The sequence below is a fragment of the Bufo bufo genome, chromosome 4, assembly GCF_905171765.1.
Source record: "Bufo bufo chromosome 4, aBufBuf1.1, whole genome shotgun sequence".
Classification (NCBI taxonomy): Eukaryota; Metazoa; Chordata; class Amphibia; order Anura; family Bufonidae; genus Bufo; species Bufo bufo.
In genome coordinates, this window is record NC_053392.1 from 535328136 (window position 1) to 535342442 (window position 14307).

The following is a 14307-nucleotide window of genomic DNA, read 5'->3' on the forward strand; positions in this document are numbered from 1 at the left end:
GTGTAGTGGTGCTTGGTGGGACTTTACTGAGCTACCTGTGTCCTCTGGTGGTCGATCCAAACAAAGGGGACCACCAGAGGACCAGGTAGCAGGTATATTAGACGCTGTTATCAAAACAGCGTCTAATATACCTGTTAGGGGTTAAAAAAAACACATCTCCAGCCTGCCAGCGAACGATCGCCGCTGGCAGGCTGGAGATCAACTCTCTTACCTTCCGTTCCTGTGAGCGCGCGCGCCTGTGTGCGCGCGTTCACAGGAAATCTCGCGTCTCGCGAGAGGACGCGCCGGCGCGTCCAGGAGGAATGAATCAACCACCTCCAGGACGCGTCTGTGCGTACAGCGGTCCGGAGGTGGTTAAGAAGAGACTATTGGCTCCTTAACCTGATAGGAGTGGTTTCACTGAGTCTATAGGTGTATTTGAAGACTGTAATGTAATCCCCTCTTCCCCCTCCCTCATTGACCTTCTCATACATATGGTTTGCAGCCATCTAGTGGACAGAAATGTGTACTACAGAATATTCTCATTATATATGCGTAAAATAATAAATCCTTCTCTCACAAATCCCTCCTTTTGCGGGAAATAGACCAGAGGTGAACAGGCAAAAGTGAGGTACTCTCCCAACGCCCTAAACAGCGAAGAGCTGGACTTTCCTTATTGCTTCACCAGGTCCCCTCAACTCCCTTTCGGGTTTGCCTTCACCTTGTCCTATTACCCCGCAACCATCAACAAGGTTTTATTTACTTAAGGATGGAATAATCTGTGTCTTTGACAGGGGCACAGCACATATACATAGTGTGGGCATGGATGTATTATACATTTTCAAAAACAATTTTCCTAAAATGTAGAACTATATGACAGCCTGTTAAAACCAAATTCTAATAACATTGTAGTCGCTGAACCGGTTCCCAAAACATTATTCTGGCCATGATATTAATTTCAGAATTTTTCCCGTCAGTTCATTTGATAAAGTTCATCAGTTTCTTCAGATCCTTGGTGATCCTTCCTTCAGGGGCAGTGTTGTCCAGGATGTAGATGCAGCCGTTCTTGTAGACCCCTCAAGGACCAGTCGGTTCTGTAGAGTCATCACTGGAAAAGAGCTCAGTTGTTCCACCATTCCCTCAACAGCATCACATATATATTTCACAAATCTCTGTTGATGACAATAGATATGTTAATCCAATAAAAATTATTATTATATATTTTTTTTTATTATATACTACTAATCATGGGAATTAATGACTCGAATCCTGCAACTATCTGACTTTTTGCTTTAAATTAATCAGAAACTCTACTACAGACTCCTATGGCATCCATGTATCCATGTATAAACGTGAGTCAAAGGATGTAGGCAGTGACCTCCTTAGTCGTGACCAGACAATGTTTTCTGATTTGATCCTACTCAGGAGGTGAGAATAGAACAAATGGCATCAGTACCCGATCAGGACTTGATCAGGGTACATTGACCACTTCATTCCACCTGCATCCTGGGTCGGAGTTTCAAATCTCCACACAATTACCAGATATCTGCGTTTTGATCATTTTGGTTGATAAACCAACTGTCAGAGTAAACGTTAGAGTCACTACTTGTCTTCTTCAGCTGAATTATGTAAGAACAATATCCTGGAGGGAAAACACCAAAGGGCTTTCCTGTATAAATCCTGTCTCTAAGGTCAGTTTGTCATTATATTTTAAATTTGGCCAAATATTTAATGTCAATTATAGGTAAGGATGTAGGAGCTACAGATGCTACTGAACTTTGAGATTTCTCCCTTACCAACATTCTAAATTTGCCTAGGGGATCTTTGTCACTTACACATGCTCCTAACACATATATCCCCAAATCCTGTTGGATAGGATTTCTAATGGACAGGAACAGAGGATTACACTCATCATGTTTACAACTGTTTGGTGGGGTTCCCTTCAGGATAGTCATTCTTTGCGACAAACCTTCACCTTTACTGACTCTAGAGGTAGTTTCCACTAGTTTATATTTCTAACACTTTAGACTAGTACTCCATTCGGTTAATTTCCAATATCCACAGTTGGTCTGGTCATATTTAAACACAATTACCATAGACTGGGTCAGTCCCCGTCACACAGATGTACTTATCAGACCAAAACCAAGTGTCCTATCTGTCATCTGTCTTACAGTCCACTATACTGCAAAAGTCAACTTAGTTGTTCCTGACTCATCTTGATAATATAACACCGTTGGAATTTGATTTGACTGTGGTTTTCCCTTTGTACAATATGGAACAAACAATAAGGCATGAAACAACATTATGGCTCTTATAGTCCTGACACTTGATTGCAATACGATCAGTTTTTCCTTGCAATTCGACAGCAGTGGCGGTGGTCATCAGGACTTGATGTAGATCTTCAAACCGTAGCTCTAGGACTTTCCACACGTCTCTTGTTTCACCACTATCCAATCTCCTGATTGTGAAGAATGAATCGCTTCTATACAGTCTGGATTCTAGGAAACAACTAAAACTTGGAAATACACATTAGACAATAAATTGTGCGACAGACAACATCATTTGGAAAACTACTATGCTGCATCTGGAACTATTGGGGAAATAGACACCTAATCCAGGAGCATTCCCAAAGATTACTTCATAAGGACTTAGGCCTATCTTCCGGTTAGATGTATATCGGATGAAGAAAAACCCCAGGGATAGGTACTCTCACCTCAGTCAGTATCTTTTAGCTGTAGCCTTCGCTACAGGCCAAATCTCCGAATATCCTGGAAAGAGATCAATACAGACACAGACATATTCACACTGTTCCACCTTTGTTCTGAATGTAGTCAATCCGCAGTCTCTGAAATGGGTAAGATGACCTTGGCATATGCCTTCCTGGAACTCCCATAGTTCTCCCATCATTATTACAGCATTTACCTAGTGGCAGCATTGTTGAACCCAGGAGCCATCCACCACAGAACCCAATCACACCTTCTCTCTCTCGATTTGCCCATGTTCTAAATCCATCCTCTTTAGGTAGAGTGCCCTCTGAAGGAAGAGTTTATTACCAACTCTCCAGAGTCCTATTATCACTTCTACCTTTATCCTTTGATGTTTCCTTTCAGCCTCTGTAACCTGTATCTGAAAAAGACAAACTTTTTGGAAGTCCACTGGCCCTAAGCCATCCTGTATCACACAGATTTCCACTTAGGGTAGACTTCAGGTAATAATGTAACCTATACCTTCTCAGGCAGTATCAGGGCATCAAACATCTTTCATACACTCAGCATTCATTATTGATGGGCTTAGCCATGGATCAAACAAAATCTCTGCTTCACTAGATTAGACCATAATAATGAGTGATACCGAAGGCATACCTGGATGTTAGCAGTCTTGCCCTCAGCCATCTTACCAACCTCAGCGAGTGTCTTCAGCTCTGTCTCCTGCACTACCATTGCTGGACGGAGTGGTTCTTTCTTGACAACATCAGATTAAGTAGGAACAGCATATCCTGTCCGAAATGATCCATCTTCCAGGAACCTGAAATGATCTACCAGAAACTCAAAAATGTGGTTATTAATTGGAGATATTAAATTTGAATTTTTATATTTTTATTTACAGAGGTGGGAAAAAGTATTTGTATTTACTACTCCCAGCCTCCCCCCCTCCAGATGCAGCAGAGTGATCGGATCTAATTTTGCACACCCTTAAGATGGTGATTAATTGGTGAGAGGAGTAGGAATTGCATTACTAGATGCTCCTACACATGTGATACTACCCTCAGCCATGAGAGATCATGGAACATGTTTGCTATGAGGCAATGTAATTAGATCCCAAGGATTATATAAATAATAGGGATCCAGTATTTGATTCTGGGTTGTTAATTTCCTATGGGTGTTTCATTTGAAGGGGCTGAACATTTGTCTTCCTCCCACAGGCGAGGAAGTGGGCAAGTACATACAAAGTCTCCCCCCCCCCCCCCTTGTGGGGAGGACTGATAGGCAGCCACGCCCACCTTAAGTCTTTGTTTGATTTAACTTTAACAATATGACAAAATAGGGACAAAATTAACTTCTCTCAAGCCTAGCCAACACTAGACCTTTCTAGATGATTCTCAAGATGATACACAAAGGCAGTATTTAGGATTTTCTCATGCATAGCTAAAGTAATCTCAAAAATCCAAATCCACCCAACTTTTCTGGAGTCTAGTGAAAACTTTCTCCACACTCTTTGTCCTGAGGACAATGTGACTGACTGATGACCTAAACACTTCATCACAGACTCACTGATCTTTACTATGCATTAAATCCCCAGCTCTACATTGGACAAAATTTTCCAAATCTCATAAATAATATGAGAAAACTCTCCATATTTTAACTAATTTTCTATAAAGCAGCATAAGTAAGTCCTCTGAATTGGGAATTCTATTCATCATGGCAAAATTGATGTTACTACTGGGTGTAGTATATGTCATACATCATATAATGATGCAGATATCCCTACACTTTCACTCATACCTGAATAAGGACTTAGAATGGGTGCATCCTTAGATTGATAGGACACTTCCAACTAGCATCATGGGAATATTTCTAGTAGGCATCATAGGGGCAATTACTGCAGGTACCTTTTTAACTGATGGGACATACAATTGGGAAGGGTTATTTTCAGACATCACTGGATATAATCCAGTGTTGGAACTATGATAGGATTGTGTAAAGTCTTTGAGATCCACAAACACACAACATGTTACTTGCACACACACTCATCCCCCATAAGTTTTTGGGGGGAGGGGAAAGGCTAGAGGGAGCAGAAAGGCACAGTGGGTGGTGCTGATTAGCACATTCCAGCACCTGGTGTAGAGGAGGAGCTGACAGAAAAAGCAATAGGTAGTCTTTGATGGACCACAAGACCCAGGATTACTTAGTTACAACACATGTGGTGGGGGGAAGGGAATGCCGCATGGCCAACTCTCTTTGTTCCCTTACCACACCCAAATCCTCCATTTTACTATAGCAATATTGTCCATTCTTCTCAATTACTTTCAACTTTCCATCTACACTTTTCCACAACTTTAATTTAATCTATCTCCTACTGCATTTGCAACATCTAGGGGGAACTTTTACACAAAACTGCATATTTACGGATAATACCGGAAATCGCTGCTACTTAGTATGACAGAATGCTTTCAACTTTTATGTTCTAACTGAAACTTTTCCTTTCTTTTTCTCTCATCAACTGAGCCGCTGTTAATATCTCTTTTCACTCTGTCCTGCAACATTAGAATTTCCCATTATCGTAGTTGCACAAAGCTCTAACAATTGCTACTTATCAAACCCGCAAACTTAAGCGTAGTTGCACAAAGATCAAACGGAATCCGATTACTATAAGTAATCGCCACCGAACCCACAAACTTAAGCGCAGTTGCACACAGCTCAAATGATATAATAGTATTGACCCCACAATCTCTCAAAGTGAAGACCCCTAGTCAATTCACCGGGATACAAAATCTTAATAACTTCCAATTGCCTATGGCAATTGGTATTAACCCTTTCTCCAAATATTCTCGTCAGAATATTGGCTGGGAAACAATTCTACGTCACAGGATATCCGGCTCAGCTGTCTAACAATTTCCGTTTAGTTTCAGCACGTTCTACCACACAAAGAAGGAATATTTCAATAGGTTCTTTCTAACAGACAGATCAGCTATAATTTGAACCCTTATATCGCGATAACACCAATTCAACTCTTGAGAACCCACAAAAGCGGAAGTTACAGAGGAGATTCGTAAGAAATAAAGCTTTCTTACCTTGCCGGCATGTGATCTCGTCTGATGGTTTCGTTTAAGTCGCTCTCGTGGCGTTTGAATCGGAAGTTACGCAAACTATCTGCCCCAAGCTCGGCGCCATTTTGTCGTCGCAATTCATGCGACTCTCCTTCTTCTTTGTGTGGTGCCAAATCAATTAGAAGAATAAGTATGTGTACAGCATACTGCTTTATAATCATACCAGACACTCTAGGTGGTTTCATGAAAGCATCTTCTCATCCTCTTTGAGCCATGGTAGAAGAGGGCAGGCGAGCGAGCCTTTTATTCACAGTAAATTCACTTAAATAGCAGACATGACATCACAAAAGGGGTGTTCCTTAAGAAGAGACTATTGGCTCCTTAACCTGATAGGAGTGGTTTCACTGAGTCTATAGGTGTATTTGAAGACTGTAATGTAATCACCTCTTCCCCCTCCCTCATTGACCTTCTCATACATATGGTTTGCAGCCATCTAGTGGACAGAAATGTGTACTACAGAATATTCTCATTATATATGCGTAAAATAATAAATCCTTCTCTCACAATATGTGTTTTTTTATGGTCCAGTATGAACAGGACAGGCCGTGGAGAGGTTAGTGTAACTCTGCTAGGGCTGTTCTTACTTACCGCTCCTTGGTCTTATGCTCCGGGCGCCCTCTGTGTCCTGACAGCATTCAGCGTGAGGTTGTTGTACTCACAGTCATGCACTGTGACCTCACTCTGAACGGCGCCTGGTCAGTACAGAGCTACAAGAGGAATGTGCCGGATCTCCAGAGTGTTGGTGCTTTCTGGAACAGGAAAGGTAGGTTTTATTTATTTATTTTTTGTCTGATCTCAGGTCTGATTTATGCAATGGAGGTAGAAATCTGTTTTAGTGGGCCATTACTTTGGAGTCTAACCTGAGGTCTGATTGATAGAGTGCAGATGTTATAGGGGCCATTACTTTGGGGTTTACTCTAAAGTCTGATTTATGAAGTGGATGTTACAGGGGGCATTACTTTGGGGTTTAATCTGAGTTTTGATTGATAAGGGGAAGTGTTAAAGGGGCCATGATATTGGGGTCTAATCTGAGGTCTGATTGATGGAGGGGGGAGTGTTATAGTGACTATTACTTTGGGGTCTGATCTGAGGTGTGATTGAAAGGGGTGTTATATAGAAGTCATGATTTAAGGACTGATCTGAGGTCTGATTGATGAAGGGGGGTCTAATATAGGGCCATGACTTTGAGGTCTGATTTAAGGGATTGAGGAGTAGCGGTTATAGGAGCTATGAATTTTCTGATCTGAGATCTAATTTAAAGGATGGAGGGGTGGGGATTGTAGATAGCCACATTAATTCGAGGCTAACCTGGGGTGGGATCTGCTTTGAGGTTTGATGCCTAAAGTCTGCATTAGGTCTCATCATTTTCTAGTTCTGTAGCTATGTCTTTTTGTACTTTTATCTTGGCAGTACAGTATTTTTGGTGCCAAAATGGACACAGTATTAGAAAACACTGCAGGATGGCAGTGTGAAAGGGGCAGGTGGATGGGGGGTTCTTTGTTATAGAGGGTGGGGATTGACTGCAGAAGCAATGAGTTCAGTCAGTTATTTAACCTGGTCTCCTTGTCCCTAATGTAAAATCTGTAATAGTCCCATCCAGGGACGTAGCTATAGGGGGTGCAGAGGTAGCAGTCGCTACCGGGCCCAGGAGCCTGAGGGGGCCCAAAAACCCTTGTGCCACATAAGACACTGACATTATAGAAAGTGCATGCTTTTCAATTTACACCTCTGGCTGGAGGGAAAGGGTTAGGTCAAGAATTTGGCATGAGGGGGTGCCCTTTCAATGTTTGCCTCTGGCAGCAGGAAGGCTATGTGCTCACCTGCCCCTTGCCAACAAGCACTAAAGGAATGGGCGCCCAAGCTGAACTCTTGCACCAGGGCCCGTGAGCCTTTAGCTACGCCCCTGGTCCCATCTATAGTGTGCCATCTATTAATCCTGGTGTCTTCTTATATGGCAGGGGAGGTGGCACACTCCTGACCAAAGACATATGCACATGATGTAGCAAAAAAGGGATCCGCTCACCTCTGTTCTCTCAGGATAGGTGCTCCAAACCAAATATTGAGACACCCCTCAAAATTGGATATAATTGGTAGGAAAGTATGGAATGGGCACTCGTATATATGGAAAATATAGGACACTAATTTATTCATAAAACATGCAATACAATAAAATTACAATATTAAAAGACAATGTATCCAAACACAGTATGCTTGTTCTCACTATTTGAGAAAGTATGGTTAATAACCGATTCGGGCAGGGGCTGATTGCTCCAAACTCTCTCTCTGATATTCCCCAACGTGGGCCTGATAGGTCCTGGATATTGGATGCGTGCTGTTGAATTTGAAGAGAAATTGGCGCAGACAGCATCCGCTCACTTAGGTAATATTTCTCCTACAAACTTCATAAAATAATCACGTACACCACACCAAATATAAAAATAATGACATAAGTCAGTCCTATATTTAATAAAAAAATAGCACCGTTATGCTATTAAATCACTAGACATTGATGGTGTCCTATGTCAGTGCAAAGTCTGTCCAGGGATGAGTATTCAAAGAGCGCTCCACGTATTTGTTACTTTTTACGTGCTTGATACTTTTTATGAACTGTGTCTAATTCCTGTTGTGCCGGCTCAAAAGGTCCTTAGTAAATGCCTAATACAGTTTGTTCACTGTAGAAGGCGAAGTGAACGAACTGTATTAGGCATTTACTAAGGACCTTTTTTTGCCAGCAATTGAATCTTAACAAATTGTAACAGCATACAGCCGGCACAACAGGAATTAGACACAGTTCATAAAAAGTATCAAGCACGTAAAAAGTAACAAATACGTGGAGCGCTCTTTGAATACTCATCAAACTGACATAGGACACCATCAATGTCTAGTGATTTAATAGCATAACGGTGCTATTTTTTATTAAATATAGGACTGACTTATGTCATTATTTTTATATTTGGTGTGGTGTACGTGATTATTTTATGAAGTTTGTAGGAGAAATATTACCTAAGTGAGCGGAGGCTGTCTGCGCCAATTTCTCTCCAAATTCAACAGCACGGATCCAATATCCAGGACCTATCAGGTCCACGTTGGGGAATATCAGAGAGAGAGTTTGGAGCAATCAGCCCCTGCCCAAGTATATTTAAACCACATTCAGTGGTTTCCTCCCGAACCGCCCGAGCCAGGTGAATATAGCGCTCCGTTCGGCAGTTGAAGTAGACGAATTCCATACGAAATGCCAATAACTTTTTAAGATGATTCCGTTAATAAAGCATGCGAATCCCCAAACATCAGCCGAAGTCAAGAAGACGGGTACAAATAGAACTCTTTATTGAACACACAAGAATTGACTTATACACATTTTCCAACAAGGTTACCACCCACAGGGTTTTGTAAAAACAACCAATAAACACGTACAATACACTCAGACACTCCCACACAAAATCCTCCCCTCTGCCTGTGATACAATTACCTCACACAATGGGTTGATGCAATTGTATTACAGGCAGGAGAATACACAGTGTCTTCTGTCCTGGAGACAACCAAGGAGTAAGTCAATTATCTCTCAGGAAAAAGGGAAATCACCAATACACACGTGGAGACAATAGGACAGACATCACTACTCAAATATACAATGTCCCACTCTTTACAGTACACATAGACATTTAACATATCCCAAATGGCACAAATTAGACCAGGGGTTCAAAAGTTTGTAAAAGTCCTTTGTGTTAAACAGTTATGTGGACTAAGTCCTATTGTAATGATCACTATCTATCAAATATCATAAGTTACAGGGTTAGTTATTTCTTAGTTACATTAAAACATAACTTTTACTTTGGAATTTAAAAAAATAGGCCCAAAAATACATAGATATATACAAACAATTGGTGATCAGAGCGACGGTATGACAGGTTATCGTGCACGGCGGCACCCAAAGATAAATTAAAGAGGGTACTCGGCGGCACCCAAAAGAAACCCGTACTCCTACCGCTCTGTAGTCTGCGTCCAGGGTGCAGAATGCGTCCAAATGATGCCACGATGTTGGACTCCTAATTCGACGCTCATCTGCTGTAGGGACGGCGGGGTGCAGCTGAGGCCCTGGTTGGCCCTATAAAGTGGTCTGTGGCTTGCCCTGATACTATTGGGGGGTAGAAGCCTAACCACAGGGCACTCGCCCTTAGAAGGGCGACCCCGTCCGAAACCTTGCCCTGTCGCCTGGCCCTGAATGGCCCTATTCTAGTCCCGCTCCCTACATGCAGGTTTCAGCAAGATAACATTATCAGGGGAGATGTGTAGGACTCTAAAGACTTCTAACCAGGGGTCGAGTCGAGGGGGAACGCGTGGGAACGGCGTTCCTGCACTTTTTTCATGGCAGGAACGCCGTTCCCTTTCACGCTCTGGATTCCGAATCCCGAGTACCATAAGCCGCCACCCGCGCCACGCCCCCTACCTGTGATCCATGTCTGACTGACATCATCTGCTGCGCCTGCTCTGCATTAATGATAATGATCTGCGCCGGCTTCTTGACTCCTCCTGTTCGGCTGGAGGTCGCGGGTCTCGCGGGATCTCGCACCCGATCCTATCGTCATATCCGGGGGACATCACAACAGGAAGTGACGACTGAAGGCATTCAAATATTACGGGGGGTAAGGAAAAATCACTAGACAGACATCCGTTGCAAGTACAGGAACAGGATCATCAGCGACAGCTCTGTGGTATGTACGGGGGTGGGTTTTTTTTTTTGGCGGCAATTTCAAATTACATAATGGAGCGGAGCCTGTGATTGAGTCTGTGCACTGTCTGTGGGGGCAGTTCAGTATTGGGGCAATGTGGGGGCAATATTACTGTATTAGTACTGTATCTGGGGGCAATATTACTTAGTGGGGGCACTGGGGGGCAAATTACATAATGGAGCCTGTGATTGAGTCTGTGGGGGCAGGGCAGTTCAGTATTGGGGGCAAGGTGGGGGCAATATTACTGTATGTGGGGGCAATATTACTGTATGTGGCGGCAATATTACTGTATGTGGGGGCAATTTACAATGAGCAACATCTACAATAAAAGAAGAAAGAACCCGCGCTGATCTTGTTCCTACCTATAAGATATACCACTAATGAAACACTGGATATAGTAGACACTGCCTAAAACTTTCTGGTGTCTATTATGGTACCTCTATTATCATTCGTTTATAATCAATCACAACATGCGTTTTGTTCCAGGAACATACGGTGAATATTGCACAGTGATATAGTACTACTAGGATAGTCTGCTGTGGCAGGGCAGTGGTTAACACTTACTGTTATGTGCCCCGCTCAGTCCGTTCCTGAAGAAACCGCTGTTGTAGGTAAAGATGCTGGTAATCCTCTTCTCTTGTCCTGTTCTATCTTCAGCTTGCTTTGTGTTGCGTGCGCAGCTCCGGCCGGTAGCTTGCGCGCGCACAGAGCAGCCGTTGTTAGGTTCGTTGTCCTGGAGACCTGCAGTGTGACGTCACACCCGAAGTTACGGAAGCCTCTAGGGTCAACAATTCCTCCGACGCGTTTCGGAATGGACGTATTCCTTCCTTCCTTCCTGAGGAAGGAATACGTCTATTCCGAAACGCGTCGGAGGAATTGTGGACCCTAGAGGCTTCCGTAGCTTCGGGTGTGACGTCACACTGCAGGTCTCCAGGACAACGAACCTAACAACGGCTGCTCTGTGCGCGCGCAAGCTACCGGCCGGAGCTGCGCACGCAACACAAAGCAAGCTGAAGATAGAACAGGACAAGAGAAGAGGATTACCAGCATCTTTACCTACAACAGCGGTTTCTTCAGGAACGGACTGAGCGGGGCACATAACAGTAAGTGTTAACCACTGCCCTGCCACAGCAGACTATCCTAGTAGTACTATATCACTGTGCAATATTCACCGTATGTTCCTGGAACAAAACGCATGTTGTGATTGATTATAAACGAATGATAATAGAGGTACCATAATAGACACCAGAAAGTTTTAGGCAGTGTCTACTATATCCAGTGTTTCATTAGTGGTATATCTTATAGGTAGGAACAAGGCCAGCGCGGGTTCTTTCTTCTTTTATTTCTAATACTAGGTCTTCTCCTATTCTGTGGGCTGTTTTTTGGCAATTAACCCCACAGCAGAACCCAGCAGCGACGGGGCGCACACATAGTCTTTTTGTGTGAGCTCACCTCCAACCCACTTTACCCAGACGGCAGCGCGAGTGCTTATCCATTGCTTTTGAACATCTACAATAAGCAACTACAACAAATCAAATGTAATGCCAAACAGCAGTTCCTCTATGTGATTGTGATGCCTTGGATAGCTTACACTGGACCGTCCATCACATAGAGGAACTGCTGTTTGGCATTACATTTGATTTGTTGTAGATGTAGCAGAGCTGAGTTTGTCACTTGCCTAAGAATGAGGGGGGCAGTTTGTCACTTGCCTAAGGGAGGCAATAGCTACGCCCCTGCCCCCCGCCACCTTCCTGGTCCTCGGCTGTGAGGGCTGCGCACAGGAGCCGAGTGAGTCGCTCTGTGACGTCACTCCGTGCGCAGCCTACAGCAGTAGAAGAGAAGAGCGTCCAGGAGCAGGAGAGGTAAGTGTAAGTTTTTTTTTATTTTATACTAAAGGCGTATAGGCTGAATGGAGAGGCACTGACTGGAGGCTGGTGGAGGGGGCAGCACTGGGCGCTAGTGAATGGGGCACTGGGGGGGCTGATGGAGAGGCACTGGGGGGGCTGATGGAGAGGCACTGGGGGGGCTGATGGAGAGGCACTGGGGGGGCTGATGGAGAGGCACTGGGGGGTTGCTATCTGATTGTTGGTCATTCATATTGGGTTCTGATCTGAGGTCTTATTGGGGTCTTATTAACATTGGTGGTCTGAGGTGTAATGAAAAAAAGTTTTTTCTTATTGTGCGGTGCCCACTTCCACCCCTGAGCCCAGCTGCCTGTCAGCACCCCTGAGCCCAGCTGCCTGTCAGCACCCCTGAGCCCAGCTGCCTGTCAGCACCCCTGAGCCCAGCTGCCTGTCAGCACCCCTGAGCCCAGCTGCCTGTCAGCACCCCTGAGCCCAGCTGCCTGTCAGCACCCCTGAGCCCAGCTGCCTGTCAGCACCCCTGAGGCTTCAGAACTGTAAGTAAATTATATATAAGGGCAGTTTTTGTTTTGTTTTGATCACAATGTGTACATTTGGCTCAGTCCGCAGCGACACAAATTACAGCATGCTAGATTTTCTGTGCTTTTTTTTTTTTCCCGCTACATGTAGCTTTCAAAAGCCCATTCACATGTATTGTATTTTAAAGGGGTTTTCCCATCTCAGACAATGGGGGCATATCACTAGGATATATACAGAACGAAGCGGGGAGATTTGTGGCTCGCTGCCTCGTCTATTTCCGTCGGCTCCATAGAAATGAATGGGAGTGGTGGCCGCACATGTGCGGCGCGCTCCCATTCATTTCAATTGGATAGGCGGGGCGCTGTGCCTGGTGGTGGACGGACCCCGGGAAACCTGGGGTCCTCCAGCCACAAGTCTCCCCGCTTCGTTCTCGATATAGGTGCGGGTCCCAGAGGTGGGACCCGCACCTATCAGACAATGGGGGCATATCCTAGCAATATGCCACCATTGTCTGAAATGGAAATACCCCTTTAAGGATTTAAAAACAGTCACTAAAGGGTGGCAAACAGAATCACAAACCATATGTAATTAAGGACACAACTTCTGGAATAAAAGGGAATAATGACTGAATATTTCCATCATGTGTCCTTAAGGGGTTAAAATAACAGATATCTGTGTCACATCCACTGGACTGGAGACTCATATATGAGACTAATTGTTAGATCATTTAGGCTTTTTTAAAAATAATTTTTAGAATAATGATAGATTTTATTTCATACAAGTGTGCAGATTTGTGCCTTACCCTGCACCTCACAGTCACCGGACCACCCAACCACTGCCACCAGAGACAACAAAGGAAAGAGTTTTTCACAATAAGAGGTAATAACAGAACGGATGGGGAATTCTTTACCTAAAGAGGTCATTTTATCAGAATATTTAGTTTGTTTTTTTAAATCCGAAAATGATTTGACACCATTTTTTTAATTTTTATTTGTACAGAAATGAGAAAGCGAAAAACCAGCATTACGGATTTCTTCATAAACGCATCCAATAAAAAATCACATGCTGATTCTGCAAGTTGCTCCACTCAGTCGGAGCCTTTGCTTCAGGCGGCGGTGTCCGCTTCAGAAACTATACCAGTCAGTGAATCGGCTGTAGTGGACATGGTTACTGATGTGGCTGAAGATGCCGATGTCAATGATAACATTCTTCCAGAATGTTGGGACCAGAATCGGTGGCTAGAATTTAAAAAAAAGTACCCTTGGCTGTTTGTAGACAATGGTCTTTTAGGGTGCAAAGTGTGTCGGGAGGTTAAACACCTTGGAGTGTCTGTTTCGCAAGGTGTATCCATTTCTAAAGAATGGAGCACTGGTACAATTACTCCATATGG